The sequence below is a fragment of the Pleuronectes platessa genome, chromosome 9, assembly GCF_947347685.1.
Source record: "Pleuronectes platessa chromosome 9, fPlePla1.1, whole genome shotgun sequence".
In the NCBI taxonomy this organism is placed as follows: Eukaryota; Metazoa; Chordata; class Actinopteri; order Pleuronectiformes; family Pleuronectidae; genus Pleuronectes; species Pleuronectes platessa.
Genome location: NC_070634.1, coordinates 9,624,726 through 9,637,518, shown reverse-complemented (window position 1 = coordinate 9,637,518; position 12,793 = coordinate 9,624,726). Strand labels below are relative to the sequence as shown.

The following is a 12,793-nucleotide window of genomic DNA, read 5'->3' as shown; positions in this document are numbered from 1 at the left end:
CATTTTTTTCTCTTTCAAAGCCTCCTTCTGCTCAGCCCTGCCGCCTAACACACTCAGTGTCCTGTGTGTCGTTGCTCACCCGATTTAAAAGGACTCTAAGGAATGTTCCATATCGATATTTAGTACGGCTGTGTGGAGCTGCTGTTCTCAACACTTAACATATGACCCACAGGTCACCGGTTCAGACTCATGACTCGCATGCCTTTACAGTGCTGTGTTGTGTCATGCAAGGAAGGCGGATACAATCTCATTTGGCTCCTGCGGCCTCCTTCAATAGTTGAATAGATACCGGATGCGTTTATTCATTAGTTGGTGTTCGAGATTGCAGTCATACCAGTTCTGTAAGCATTGTATGATTGAGTGGTCAGATAATACTACAGTTAAAGTTTAGCCCAGAATAGGAGATGAAACCAAAAGCCTTCGCAGGGCTGGTGGTCCCCTGTTCGTCCATATGTCAGTAAAGGAAACTGTTTGGAATTCCTTTTGGTTTTTACTTTATCTAATTCAGACCCCGAGAAAGCTGGGATGGGTTATAAATTATCAGGGAAAGCCTCGTCTGCAGGTCAGTGGGTGCAGGGCTTAGGTTTTAATCCAATAAAATGTGGTTGATTCAGTATCCAGTGTGGAGATTTGCAGTATGGGACTTCAGCAACAAACGAACGATCTGTACGCCTATTTATGAATGCTGCATTGAAATATAATTTTCTTCGTTTCTCAAGCAAAAACATCAAGTTACAAACTCTGTTTGCTTGCCGATAGAGTGTGATCCCCTGCAGGTTTTATTGGAGCTCACCTGTTTAGGGAGTTATTTATCTTTAATTACACCCCTTTGTCTATAACACAATCATCTACAGCTAAGTGCTTTGTCTTTTCAAGGATGCATGTCAACAGTTCATAATTCAAACGTGGTCATGTTGTATTCAGAGGGAGAAAATCATTCAGACGATAATGTGTTTATAAACGCAGCTTCAGTTTTCCATCTATGAAGGATTTCAACTCCCTCAGCGTCATTTGAGATCTATAGTGACTTTTAAGAAACGTTCCCTCGGTAACTCTTCATACCACCTCCATCTTCCGAGCTGGGCTAATCCCAGAGATGCCTTGTGTACGTGGGCCCATCTGTTCAGCTCTGGGGTGTAGCTGCTCTGTCCAAGGCCTGCAAATGTGATTAGTTAGAGATTACATCTGTGTGTGTGTGAAATGAAACTCCCCTCTCAGAATCAGAGCTGTGTGTTTTTAGGGGAAAGGCTAAATTGCTACGGGCTTTTACGTCATCAGGTTCAGCCCCTTGTGTTTCACAGGGTATGTTTCCCTGCTCTGCATTACATCATGTTCACTCCACAGTTTATATAAAATCCTCCTTCAACCAGCAATCTTGTATCCTCCCTCCTGGGTCCTAAACATATTCTGGAGGTGTTTTTGGTCTGCAGCGAGTTTTTTCTCTCTGCATGACTTCCTATCGGTGCTTTAACTCAGTTGCCAAGGTAACTTGATGCATTTGTCTGGCACGTCCATGCAGCACAGATGGAACTGCAAAGTCACATTTCGTAACATTCTTCCTCTGATACCTTCCCACCTTGATTCTGTCACTATGAGAACAAATGCGAAGTTGGTTATCTGAGTACATTTTCTGCTCATGTTTTGGTGTTGGCTCCACAAAGCAATCACTAACACAACTTGGACTAATATAATAGGTCCCTGTGCCTGACAAGTTGTTTTTTAACACTGATAATATTATGGCATACTGTTGTGTCTGATAGAGACTTTTTATATGGGAGGTGTCTCTCGTTGCTGGCAGTTGGTTGAAGTAGGTGTTGTGGATGTGAGCTTAGGTAGCACCTGATTAGCTGACTGTGTGCATGACCATGTGTGAGAAGGAGATAAATGACCCGGATAATGCACGTCCTAGCATTTACGTAAGAGATCCGAGTGGCAAGCTCTACTTGAGCAGTATGCAGCTTTTTCTTTGTCCACAGAGGAACATTTGAGGAAGTAGTGCAAAACTGCCTCTTCTTATTGTCTATTTACTGTGTCGTTCCTCCAGTGTTGTAATCACAGCCCTTCTGAAGGGGAAGTAGACGCCACAGAGAGCAGTCAAACACAAACAGTGTTGAAACAGATACTGTACATGGTGTCACTCGTGACAGATTGCTGAATCAAATCCTGGTAATTACACACCACAATAAGGTGAGTGGTGGAAGGAGGTCCAGAGCTCTGAGGACGTGAAGGAGTTAAACTACTAGTGGGAGAGGACTTGCACATGAAGGGCTACACAGCGAGGGAACCACTGCACAAATTTGTATCCCATAGTCCTCTGTTCTCAATCTCCTTTGTGGCTGCTTTGCTTTCAGTTTATTTTCACTTTGCTTTCAGTTTATTTTCACTCTGCTTTCTTGTTGGGAGTGGGGACCTTAAGCTATAACATTCCAAATTGCTACGTCTGCTTGAAGGGATAGTTCACCGAAAATTTCACTCGTTATCCACTCTCCACTAAGCCGATGCAGGGGTGGGTGAATTTTTTGAGTCCACAGAACACTTCTGGAGTCTCAGGAGTTAACGGCGTTGCAGCTGAATCCAATATAATTGAAGACAATCGTGTCCACTGCCTCAGACGTGGCTAAACAGAACATGCCTCCACACTGCTCGTGAGGTGTCATTTAAGTTTCCGCAAGCCCCGACATTCATATTAAACCTGAAATGGCATCATTTACACCACGTTTTAGCCTAAATGTCCTCTAATAGACTCCTTGGAGCCGCATTCAAGTACACCAGGGCACAACCGAACACACATACTCTTACTCCAAGGGCATATGTGGGTGCACATTCGTATGCCGAGCTTTTAGGCTCAAAAAGGGTGTAAATGACTTTGTTCACGCCGTCTCAATTTTAGGCTGTAACCCTAACCATGTGTTGACATCAGCGAGGAAACAATGTTCAAATTTAATTTCACACAAAGTGTTTTTTTATGATTGTGTGTCCATCATATGTGTTAGATGCAGACATTAAACTAGCTGTGCAAATAATATCTTTTATGTATTTCTTACCACCACTACTACTTCAAAATGTTGTTTGATTAAAATCTTAACTTTTATGGTGACTTGTAAAACTATATACAAATTTACATTTGGGATGGTTTCTTGTATAGCCTTCGTGGTGAAATGTGACATTTCGAATTATTATATTTTTTGTTTAGTGTAAAAATATAGGATATCAGATGAATTGTCTAAAAAAAAAAAAAATATGGATGAACCAATAATAATTTGTAGCATCCTCAGTTTCATCCCCTGATGCCATGAATTGCTTTCACAAACCCAAAGGCCCCCACTTCCTGCTTCCTCCTCTCTTTTACTTGCTTTTGGGGGTCTTTTTAAAAATGTCATACTAATATGGTTGTCAACCTTCACTACCAATAACAAAACAATGCTTCTTTCAAAGTAATCCTTATTTAGAATATATATGCTGTTAAACAAAAAATCCTTTTCTTTCACTAAAATGACTCATACGCCTCCAACACATACGTTTAACTTCGTCCTAACATACACAAGCTACACAAATCAATTTGTAAGTGTATTTTATTCAGGAATAGTGTGATTTTAGACATTTTGAGTACAGAGCAAAACAAATGTTGTGCCACATTTTGTGGTTTGAAAGTTGAGAAGGACATACGATTGGTTATACCATTAGAAGTTGAGTTTGTTTTCCAGCCGTACTTATAAGCATGTCATGGTTTATGTGTCTGTGCTGACCAAGCTGTCTTTATCTTACCGTTACCTTATTAGTCATCATTCCTCTTTCACTGCAATTGCACTCGACACAGCCTATTAAACTATTTATCTTTAAAAGTTGATGTCGACTTGTTGTTTTGAATGTGCAGCTTTAAACAGGATTTTATATCATATTTTTTCTCTAGATATATAAACATTAAATACCTCCATATCCCTCAGACTCCAAATAGATCCTATCAAAGTAAAAACATGGCTTTGTTTTGAGCAGATTGTGTCCTGGCTATTTGTTATGCTGACACGTGGTAATGTTTCGACCAACTGGTTTAACTCTAATTCCTGCCTGTCAACATCCTAGATGATTATCTTACAATGTCTTGCCTCTGCATCCCTGTCCATGTGCGCATTGGAAACCAAATTTAAGGGGATTTCTCATCCAGTAGCTTAGTTTCCAAGAATTTGCCTTATTCAAAGATGGATGTCATTTAGAGACTAGTGACCATAAACAACAGTATAGCATAGTAAAAAACTTGCAGCATAGGTCATTTTCCATTTTCATTATTTAAATAAGGTTGGGCATCACACTTAAGGGTTATAATAGTAGGGAATACCTGGTCAGGTTGGAGGTGTTTGGGGTCAGGAGGCCAGGGGTCAAATGTGTGTTTAGGGACCCATTGTAGTAAAGGGCCCAGCCTCTCAGGCATGCAGAATGCCAGCCATGAGAGTCTTGTTCCACCTGACACTTTCAGGCTGAACCTCCTGTCACGTGGTCATTTCTCCGCATACATCAACCATCAGAAGTTTAATATTTGGACCAAATGATGAGTACAAAGCAAGGTAACCATGGTCAGCTGATTTGTTAATCAGGTTTTGTCCTTGTAACATAACCTTGAACGTGAGCAGAAAAGTTGTCTTCTAGCAGAGCAGTGGTCTGGCAGTTCATGTGATTTGGGGTTGTAGCTTTGACGAGGGAGCAGATGGGATGGGGTAGGATGTACTGTAGCATTTTTTCAAAGTGTAGCCTGCTCTTGTTGGCCTTTCCAGGATTACCAACCCTAGCTTTTTAATTGGGTGTTCCAAATCAGAAACGAGGAAATGGGTATGTTTTTAAAACTTAAATTCTATACGGTGTGGAAGAAGCTATTGCGAAAACTCGCATTCAGCTCCATTTATAATGTGCCTGAGTTGTATGATCCCCCACTCTTACTACTCTGTGTAATGTGTGTGCTAAGGTGTTAAATATATATATTTTTTTGAGTTTTTGTTCTACAAGGAGGGCCAGGACCATAACCCCCCCCCCCCCCCCCCACTGGCCCAGATAAATGTAAACAGAAAGATGCCGCACCCTTCCCTTGCATATTGTCCTGATCCACCAGTCTGTATCAGTCTCTGTGGACTCACAACACAGCCTCATTTATCTGTCTAAACCTCCATGTGTTTAGGCTTGGGAACTAACGGAGAGTTGAGCCTCGGTTATGTCATGGAAACTCAAGAACTTGGTCCTGAACCCTGCCAAAGACAATAGATCTGATACAGACAAACACGATTCCACCTCTCTCCTCTTTTGCTCTCTTTTGTTTTTTTGTTTTTCCAACATTTTCATTTGTGTTCTTTTCCACTACATCAGACTCATGTGTCAGGTACACAGTGGGCCTTTATTTGCCTTAAGAACACTATGAATACAGGGCTTCATCCTGACCAGCTGCTCCGCTCTTTGCCTTCCTTTTTGCCGTCCGGTATCTCTTCGATTAAGTAAACGGTGATGATTAATTTCTTAAGCAGATGTGGTTCTCTTTCATCTTAAAGACTCATTTAGACTTGTGTGTGACTGAGACAACCTGTTTCCTGTCACCTTTGTCAGGTTTCCCACAGGTTGGGTCTCAACATGCAGAGAGAGACTTGCATTCATATGCCTTCAGTTCCCCACTTTACATCACCAACTGTCAAACAGGGTTTTCACTTAATTCATTCAAACCATGCACATTTCATATGATCTTGCATAAGAGAACAGTAACAATATATAAAGGTGTAATTGAGTATCTTTAACTTTATGGCATTGTGTTGTCTTCTCTCCTAATTTGAAATTCATGCAACTATTATAAAGTAGTTCTCTCCACTACACAACAGTTGGATCCAATACAATAATGTTGGTGTATTTTTCCAGTATCTATGAATATTTTTACCTCTGCCAAGGAGGTTATGTTTTCAACCCCATGTGTTTTTGGTTTGTAAACAAGCTTTTGCAAAAACTATTGGCCAGGGTACTACATAACTTGGTGGAGAGATGCAGTATGGGTCAGGGAAGAACCTGTTGAATCTTGGCTTCATTTGGTCACTTGATAAACTTGGGATTAGGGGTGGGGGATATTGCTAAAATGACTACAACGCGACCAACCATCGGGTAAATATTGTCACATGAATGTTTTAAGCAGCATAAAATTCTATTTGAGTTTCGCTCTTATCATGCCCCTCTCACAGCAGACTGCTCACTTCCCCGCCCGTCCAGAAAACTCTTCTGTGCGCATGCATATTTTGTATCTGGAGAGGAGGGAAGAGACTCAGAGCAGGGAGAGAAGGAAAGCGAAGAGTCCCAACGAGTTGACGAGAGTTCAGGGACGGTTAATGACAATTAGTTAATATTCTTTGTGAACGCTAAACCGAACGAATCAGTTTACAAATGATAAATGTGAACGTAAGTGGCGTTCACTCCAGCAAGAGTGGAGTGTGTGTATGTGGTTGTAAGTCTACACACAGGCCCTGGCACCACACAGTGAAATTAGAGCTTTTTCACGTGAAGCAGCCAGTCAGTGACTTTGTTGAAGATCAGTAGATACATCAGTTGTCTCTATGATCCACAGCTGCCCAATGACCAGAAGGAATGACACTTGTATTATTATATTCGACTTGAAACAAGGTAAATTGCCACTGTGGAAGTGGCTAGTTTAGCCACTTCTTTTTCACTTTGAAATTAATGAATTAAACATTTGTAAAGTTATTAAGAGGAGATTTCGAAATATCGAGGTATATATCTTGATGGTGATACAACCTAAAAATTGAGATATTTATTCTATCGCCAGGCCCTACTTTGGAGTGTTGGAAGGATAGTAGGAATAGAAGAGGCAGGGCTTCAGTGGCACTGGGCTGAATGTCTTCCCAATTTGTAGTCAATAGCCAAATGTTTCATAGCACATGTGTCCTGTCTGTACTTGTCCTCAGAAAGGCGAACAGGGGCCTAGACCAGTAGTGTCTCTGTACCCCGGACACGCATTGTAATTTGTGTCTGTGTGCACAGACAGCATAGCCCCTGGTCATGGTGCTCTGTGGGAGAGGAGGATCAGAAAAGGGGTGTGAGGGGCTCATTCAGGGAGAGAGGAGATGAGGGGGAGGGGAGCAGTGCAGGCCTTGAAGAGATACAGCTGTTTCTCCAGTCTCAGCTGTTGCTCCTCTCCCATTAGATGCAGGCTTACACACACACACACACACACACACACACACACACACACACACACACACACACACACACACACACACACACACACACACACACACACACACACACACACACACACACACACACACACACACACAGACAGACAAACTAAAAGAAGCACACAGTGTAACATTGTTCCGCTGTGTGAGAGAAGATGAAAGAATCCATCTTTCATAGCTGCTATCAGATGGGAATAGGAAGTACTGGCCATAAATTGAGAGAGGCCTCCATTGCCACATAAGGCCAAATCTGTGACTGTATTCATTACACTCAGTTGTTTTCATTCCTTTAGCTTGTCTCTGTTTTGCCTCTTCTGTTGCTTTCTCTGCAATGATGTTAGATAGAATTTGACAACATTTCGCACCCATTCTCCCACTGTATCAATCCTTTTATTTCTTCCCATGTGACCTCTGACCTAGTGAACTCTCAGCGCACACAACTTTGCAAGTGTAGTTCAGGTCCCTCTTTGACCAGCTCTGGGTGTCAGTATCCATGTATGTTTAGCTCCTATTCCTGCTCTTATACTGAACACAACCTTTGGTCACATGTCTTCCTCTGTGTTTAGTTTCCCTTCTGCTTTCCCCCCTCTGTAAAGCTCCCTTTGTGTCTTAAGTTGTAATTGGACATTTTGTCACGCCCTGAAGACGGGTCAAAGCCATGTGAGGGCAGGTCATGGGGTGCAGCACTGTAGCTCCTTTTATCATGTTGCTGTTAAGAAGACCCCATTATCGTTACCTTTGATTGTTGTCACTGAACCAAACACGGTGACATATTGCTACCCCAGTGTTTGATTTTGTGTAGCATGTCAGTTTAGTAGAATCAATTGCGTGACATCTAAATAACAGTGTAAATTATTAAGAGGTTTGGTTAAGTCTGTAGGAGATAAATGCATGTCCTTGCAAAATCGACCGCTGATTGCGTATATCTTAGCGAGAGCCATTTTGAGCAAAGGGCTTCGAGAATGATGACATTTGGGGGAAGTGAAGACAGAGGATTAGGGTTAGACATTTCATTCTGATGTTAAGGTAAGGTAGGGCATGCATTAAGCCAGTGATTTTTCTCACTAAAGTAGAAGTACTAACTTCTGTTTGTGCACTTGTCTATCTATAGACATCTATCTATAGGAACATTTTTGCTCAATAGCATCATTGGGAGGACATTTTGACTTTGGGAGGACATTTTGACTGGTCCTCTCATACTCAAAAGATTTTGAGGATTAAGACTAGGTTTTTTGCTAGGGTTAGAATTTAGTTTAGGGCTAGGCAATTAGTTGTGATGGTTAATGTTATGTTCTAGGGAATGCATTATGGCCATGAGTGTCTTCACAACTATAGAGACACATTGCTTTAAGGGAGGTCTGTTTTGTCAATCTTGCTAAATTAAGCAATTTCTAAGGCACAAAATTCATCTTAGAATTATTCTCAAAAAGCCTACCTCAACACAGCCACACAGTGCTATATTCAAAACTGTAACCTCTTACTTGGCTTTATAGACTAACAATAGCTAGCCTACAGCGTGTTTGCTTTTGAAGACACTCCAGAGTCTGCGTTTTAGTGTTGGCTAGTGCGTTGCTTTTTTGGGTCAGGTATCCAAGCAGACTAGGCCAACCTAAAACAAGACAGAAACACTTGTCGGAGGAGGATGATCTCATCGTTATATAGCACAGAAACTTTAGTGCTTGATTTGATTTGTGAGCCTTTACTTCAAAGAAGCAGAATGATGGAAGTGCGATACAATCTGGTGTCAGTGGTTACATTCCAGTGATGGCCCACCCTTACCACTGTGTTTTACGTAAACCAGCAATGATTGGTTTGCTAGAGCTAAAGAGGGGAGTATGCACGACTGAGAGTGTATGTTTGCTGTCAAATAATTGTACGGTTAGTCAGATGCAACATGCCAAGTCTGTGTCTCAAACAAAAGCCCCAAGGATCCTTCAAGAACCCTGTCTTGAAAATACTGTCTCCAAGGTTTTCCTTTTATAAATGTTCTGACAAAGTCATGTAACTGGATGGAAATTAGCTGAGAAAACAAGCTGAAAATCGAACATCAATTGAAAGAGAAATATTACTCGTATATTTGGAGGACCAAACATAAGTGGTAATTTTAGGAAACGTATGATTTAATGCGATTTGTATTTTTGGAGTCTCACTTTGATTCAAACCTGACTCATTCAATTCAAACCTAACACTATTACCAACTGTATATCTAAATTGTTGAGAGTGGTTGCAAGTTTTCTCTTCAGTTCAGTGTATAAAACTAATCCATTACTAGACAAACATACAAAACATCTGATGTAAGTTTGTCCAGCAATTAGTTAAAGGTGGCACAACAATAAAAGTCATATATAATTTTACTCACTGAAAGGCTTTTAGTATGAACAGTTACTTGGATGGTTGACCATGTATAAACTGCACGTTTACATCATTCAATCTCATTGGTTTCAGGACCTCACTGACACTTCTGCAATTTTCTCCCTTTTTTTAAATAACTAAACTTTGTCGACATGTTTAGCTTTAATGAGGACAATTAGTAATCAGGGTTAGGCTCGACCAAATCATGCGAGTAGTTAAAGTATTTTAGCTGGAGGTTGTCGAGCTGTTTCAATTAAAAGTTATCCTATCATTGAGACTAAGGGTGTCATGAATAACCAGTAGGATGATAACTGAACTTACTTTATTTTAGTAATACACATTTGATTTCCAACCAACCCTCAGGTCAGTGTGTTTACACCTGACACGTCATCGATTTTTGCAGTCTGGATTTTGAACGTGCTTCTTTTGTCTTTTGTGTGCTACAATCTTTCTTTCTTGACTATGAAACCTTACATTTTAATAAACAATATTTTCTATGTAATTTAAGAATACAAAGATTTTATTTTTTGTTGCAAAGTACACAGTTCGACCTGCCAGTGGGAACATGGTTTTAATGAGCCAATCAGCAGAAATGATCAATTTGAACTCAGACTGAAGGTCTGCTCGCTAATTGACAAGACATCAGCCTGATGTGTGCAGATGCCTGTTAGCTAGGGTTAGCTCCCGGGCATGGGCCGATTGAATTAAGTTGTAGTCAGTTGACTTCCATGGCACTACATGACTCAGCCAGATGTTACTTCTTTCAAACTACCTTTTAACGTATTGCTCAGATCAGTGTGCAGAGCCTTTTCTTTTATCCAACCCCCCTGTAGATAATTTTTTTAGATATGAAATGACCCGAGTCTGCAAACCTTCTCGAGTCACAACAGTGTTGAAACAGTGGTGGTTTACATTGAATATATTCACAGTACAGTTCACCCTACTGTTGTGAATCAAGGGAGTTTGTATAGCAAACAACAATCTACATTCCTCATTAACTTAAAATAAAATTTTTGTGCATGATTCTATAAACTGATTCCTGAAAACCACAAACTAGACAATTTACCCATCATGCAACTATTAGCCACTGCACTCACATGTACTTATTAACCCGTGGTTCAGGTGTACTTTTCATGTAACTGTGATGTGAAGGTACAAAAGCAAAGATCAGTGTGGATATTTTAACGATTGATAATGGATCTGAATAAAAACTGAGTAGTAGTAGTAGTATCAGAAAATAATTTTTTGTAAATCAGGTCTGTAAGTATTTAAATGATATTCACCTCAATATCTTTTTTATGCTGCTGCTCAAGATTTTTGCTTGAATATCTGGAAACAAACACAGAATATCTTGTTTTATCAATAATGTCTGGATAGTTTAAGCCATGAAGTGTCACATTCAGCCTGAAATATGTGTTTACTCAGCCCTTAGAAGTATGTTTTACTGCTGTAGGTTTTACTTGTGCCAATCCTCAGAGACTCATAGAGGAAGACATAGAGATCATATCAGTTTCCTCCAAACGGTACTTCTCTGACTGACTGCTCTGTTGCCCTGCATTGTTAGTCTTCCCTTTCCTTGTTAATAGTCCGTGCAAGGAATGACCACAGAGATCAGCGCTGCAGCCAGCTCCACACTTCCTCTGTTTCCTCTCCTGCCCCCTTCCCCTTCCCCCCTCTCAGTCATTTGTCACCAGACTCAGACCTCTCGTGCTTCAGCAGCAGAGTTGAACTTGGGCTAGGCCGCTTGCCCGCTCCCATTTGGACCACAAATCAGGCCAAAGCCAGCACACACGCAGACATAGATACACACACAAACTGTAGGCCAGTGCTCTGCCCACACGTGACAGCCTGCTGCTCTGGGGCCCTGCCACATGCCACTAGTCACAGGCTTGGCACCGTGGCCTCTCTTTGGTTCATTTGATGAATAACCAGATACTGTTATCAAAACAAAGTTTTCCATACCTGCCGGCTGTCGGCCAAACAGCCAGCTACTCCTTTAAGTCCAGCCAATTACGTTATTACTAGGGATGGGCATAATTAATCGACGATCGATTTAATTGATCATTAAGGATTTCGTCGATGAAATAAAATTTTCATCGAGAAATTCGCTAATTACACATTTGACCACGGGGGGCAGTGTTTGAAAAAAACGCCACAGTCCTACTCAGTTACCTGCGACTGGCTGCGAGTTACCGTGTAGTTCCATTTCCAAAGTAAACATGAAGAGGTCACGGCGAAGTGTTGCATGGGACCATTTTGAGTTAAAAAATGACTTGGTTCACTGCCAACACTGCGAGACTGGGGGAGACGAGGAGCCTGCGTTGTCGGACACGGACGAGGGGAGCGCAAACACCGGAGCCGCGGCCAGGCTAGCCAAGTTAGCACGGAGCTACCTGTGTATCACGGCGACGTCAGTCCCCTCAGAGCGGGTTTTTCTGCGGCTGGACTGACGGTCACCAGGCTGCGTTCGCGTCTGACCCCAGAGCAGTTTAACATGCTCATCTTTCTCAACACAAATCCATAGGCTGGTGCTGAGGTTGTATGTGAGCTACTGGTTATTTTTATGAACCTTTCTCGACTCGGTACCTTGTTTGATAGTTTTGAGTTACATTTGGCAAAACCTGTCAGACCTAAGTATTATATATTTGTAGTTGTTGTTTAACATTATGTTTTTTTATATTATTTTATTTTGGAGAAAAAAAAACGACGGTCATTTGTGTTTAGTAGCAGCGGCTTCTAGCTGTCGGCTCCGCTGCTTAAGATTACGGCAGCGCATATTTTGTTATTCTTGTAATAAAGATCTCAATGAGGAAACATCACTGCATTTTAATGTAACTTATAAATAGTGAATTTTTGAACTTGAAAATATGAATGATAAATCGAAAATTCGTCATTAACTCTCCCGACGATCGACGAAGACAATTTAATCGAACGCCCATCCCTAGTTATTACGTTATTAAATTATGCACTCCATTGATGAATTTGATAAAACCCTTCTGTTAACAAATTGCATTTTGATTTTCTTTAACGCTAGCCTCCACCTTTAATATAACGCGAGCATGATCACAGAAACATGCCTGTCTGGAGTTTATTTTCTGTATTCATTCAAGGTCTCCTGTTGATGGTACGTTTCTTCATTTCACATTCAGAGTTTGTCTGTTTTCAGATTTACTGTTGCTCTACATGCTTGAGTCTCGGTTTGTCTCCTTGCGTTTTACTTTGTAAAGTGT

The 12,793-nt window shown here is 41.1% G+C and overlaps 1 protein-coding gene across 4 annotated transcripts in view; it reads left to right on the top strand.

Moving 5' to 3' along the window:
• Nucleotides 1-12,793, top strand: part of ralgps2 (Ral GEF with PH domain and SH3 binding motif 2) — a 71,263-nt gene that overhangs the window by 1,778 nt on the left and 56,692 nt on the right. The window lies entirely within an intron of this gene.